Here is a 3,343-nt window from a genome sequence, read left to right as displayed (position 1 = left end):
GGGTCCGGGCGGGTGCAGGTTTAACTTTGATATAATCACGGGTTAACGGGCGGGTGTGGTCCTGTACTCTGCGGGTGGGTGCGAGTTTCCAAAAATGAACCCGTGCAGGACTCTGATTTCTGTACCACCTCCTGAAAATTCCACATCGTCGCTTCAATTATGAGTTTGTTGAAATGAAAAACCAAGAATTAGGACAGAATCACTTTAAAAACTGCTGCTTTACTTTGAAATTGGAGCACATACACTTGGCAGAGCACTGAGGGAAAAGAATATTTGTAAATTCACAAATAAACTGAATGAAACGTAAATGAAAATACTGTCCAACATGTCCTTAAACGCCGTCGTCCGCTGAGTTTTTCCAGTTTTTTTTTTTTCGCGCTTATAATTTATCCTGAATGTGTTTGTTTGTTTAAAAGTTCACGCGTCGACAGTTTCGCCACAATCCCACGTGTTATTCTCGTCGTTTTTATCGCTTCTGGTCGCGTTTGACGGACTCTCGGCGCTGCTAAACGGCGATTCGACCGACACCTCGTCGTTGTCAACTTTCAGATCCACTTCCATGTCTTGGTCCGGTCCTTTCGGCGACTCTTCCACCAAAATCGTCCCGTTTTCGCCGGAGTTTTCAAACGTGTTCCCCCTGGCGTCGTCGGCGGGGCTCGGCGGCTTGGCCTGGTTGTAATGTTTGATGTTGTAGCGTTGGTTTTGGAAGAATTTGACGATGGTTTGCTTGGGGAGGTCGAGCTGCGCCGACAGAGTGTGGATGGCCTCCTGGTCCGGGTACAGACCCACGTCGCCGATGAAGCTCTGCAGAATTCCCAGCGCCTCCATGGAGATGCGATTCCGAGAGCGCGGGGATTTCTGGGAGGCGTCGTCACCGGGGGAGGCGCCGCCGCGGGGAGGGAGACGGGGCGGTGGTGGTGGTGGTCGAGGACGGGAGACGGAGAGGCAGAGGTGAGGGTCGGGAGCGTCGGTCGGTGAAGGATCTAGAGAGAAAAACAACAATAGGATCACATTTTTATCCAGAGCTTTTCCACAAACAAGGTTCAAATTACTTTACATGGAGGAACCGCTCACAAACTCACATCACGGAGCTAGAATAAAACCTGGATAAGCCCCTCCCCCTCTGTCCCGGCTCCAGACAGACTAGTGGTCGCTCCAGGTACTGCAGGAAGAACTTGCCCACAGAGCGCAACACAGTTTTTGGGAATTAAATCTGCCCGTGTTCTGACAGGGCATCCGGTTTTCACAAAGGTTGGATTTTGTAAGATTCTTTTTTATATTTTCTCAACATAAACTTTTAAAACAAATTTAAATCCTCAAAATTAGAGTGTCCAGGCGTCTCTGTTTCCCCGGGACAGTCCCAGTTTTGAGCCTCTGTCCCATATCCCAGCAGATTTAAACAAAACCACTGATTTGTCCCACTTTTATACAAGAAATGTCCCAGTGTCTCTATTTTTTTATTGATCCTGCCAACAGTAAATAGAAACAGAACCTGACATTTCTTTAAGTAAAATACAGAAAATCAGCTTAAAAACGACCAAAACACAAAGAAAATGATGTGATGAACGGGCCGAGTGTCTTGTTAATCCGTGTATCGTTCACTCATTTGTTTTTCAAAATAAAACCAAAAATAAGAAAAAAAAAAACCAAAAAACTTAAATTTTCTTCATTATTTGTCTCCAAAACCAAAATTTTAAAAAAACAGATAATGATTTATTTTTTTCAGTTTTTGATTTTGTTTTTAAAAGAAAAATGGAACAAACGGATAACGGCCTGAACCAGGACTGAACCGTTTTCAGTCCTGGTCTGGTCCCGGTCCCGGTCTTAGTCACAGTCCGGTCCTGGTCTGGTCCCGGCCTCAGTCCCGGTCTGGTCCTGGACCTGGTTCAGACCTGGTTCAGTCCTTTATCTATTTTTTCCATTTTTCATTTAAACACAAAATTTAAAACAGAAAAAACAAATCATGATCTGTTTTTTCATTCTTTTTTATTTTCACAACATAAACTTAAAAAAAAATTTAAATCCTCAAAGTTGGAGTGTCCGACCGCCCTGTTTCCCCGGGACAGTCCCAGTTTTGAACCTGTGTCCCTGCACATTTATACAAAACCACTGATTTGTCTAATTTTATACACAAAATGTCCCAGATGTCCCTGTTTTTGACCAATTTGATCCTTGCCAACAGTAAAGAGAAACATAAACTGTCATTTATTTAAGTAAAATACAGAAAAGCTGCATAAAAACAACCAAAGCACAAAGAAAACTTGACTATCCCGACTCATGTTCATTTTCACTGAATAATTTGATTCTTCTTGACCTGGTTTTATTTTGTATTTCTGGAGCTGTGTGTGTTTGGACTTTTCCTTCCTGTCCTCATGTGTCTCACTTGTGTCTCGTTTATTTGTCTGCAGATATTTACTCTGTTCCCCTCTGTCCTTTTACTTTCATTTGTCATGATCAGTTTCGCGTTGTTTGGATTTTTGTCATTTTTTGTTTTATTTAACAACTTAAAAAATACAGTCCTGCGTTCTGGTTTAGTCCTGGTTTAGTCCTGGTTTAGTTCTGGTTCAGTCCTGGTTTAGTTCTGGTTTAGTCCTGGTTTAGTTCTGGTTTAGTCCTGGTTTACTCCTGGTTTAGTTCTGGTTTAGTCCTGGTTTAGTTCTGGTTCAGTCCTGGTTTAATCCTGGTTTAGTTCTGGTTTAGTCCTGGTTTAGTTCTGTTTTAGTCCTGGTTTAGTCCTGGTTTAATCCTGTGTTTAGTCCTGGTTTAGTTCTGGTTTAGTTCTGGTTTAGTCCTGGTTTAGACCTGGTTTAGTCCTGTGTTTAGTCCTGGTTTAGTCCTGGTTTAATTCTGGTTTTAGTCCTGGTTTAGTTCTGGTTTAGTTCTGGTTTAGTCCTGGTTTAGTCCTGGTTTAGTCCTGGTTTAATTCTGGTTTAGTCCTGGTTTTAGTCCTGGTTTAGTCCTGGTTTAATTCTGGTTTAGTCCTGGTTTTAGTCCTGGTTTAGTCCTGGTTTAATCCTGTGTTTCGTCCTGTGTTTAGTCCTGGTTTAGTCCTGTGTTAGTCCTGGTTTAGTCCTGGTTTAGTCCTGGTTTAGTTCTGTGTTTTATGTTCTGTAGATGATGATAAACGGCGTTAATGTTAATAATGTGATTGTGGATCCTTTTGAGTAAAAAAAAACAAAAAAACAAATAATAATAATAATACTAAATATCTAAAATATTACAGATTTGATGTTTGTACTGAAAGTGATTGATTGATTGATTTGTAATAAATAAAGTTGAATGTAGAGCTGTTGGGGTGGAGCTGGGTTCTGGTGAGTTTGAGGAAGGCAGGAGACAGACGCAG

General features: G+C 41.8%; 1 pseudogene; it reads right to left on the bottom strand.

The window, feature by feature from the left end:
• Positions 1-379: 379 nt before the first annotated feature.
• Positions 380-3,343, bottom strand: part of LOC110166209 (DNA-binding protein SATB2-like) — a 37,158-nt pseudogene continuing 34,194 nt past the window's right edge.

The sequence above is a fragment of the Boleophthalmus pectinirostris genome, unplaced genomic scaffold (genome assembly GCF_026225935.1).
Source record: "Boleophthalmus pectinirostris isolate CB_2022bp ecotype Guang Dong unplaced genomic scaffold, ASM2622593v1 HiC_scaffold_11, whole genome shotgun sequence".
Classification (NCBI taxonomy): domain Eukaryota; kingdom Metazoa; phylum Chordata; class Actinopteri; order Gobiiformes; family Gobiidae; genus Boleophthalmus; species Boleophthalmus pectinirostris.
The sequence above is the reverse complement of the archived record's forward strand: the minus strand, read 5'-3'. Positions and strand labels throughout refer to the sequence as shown.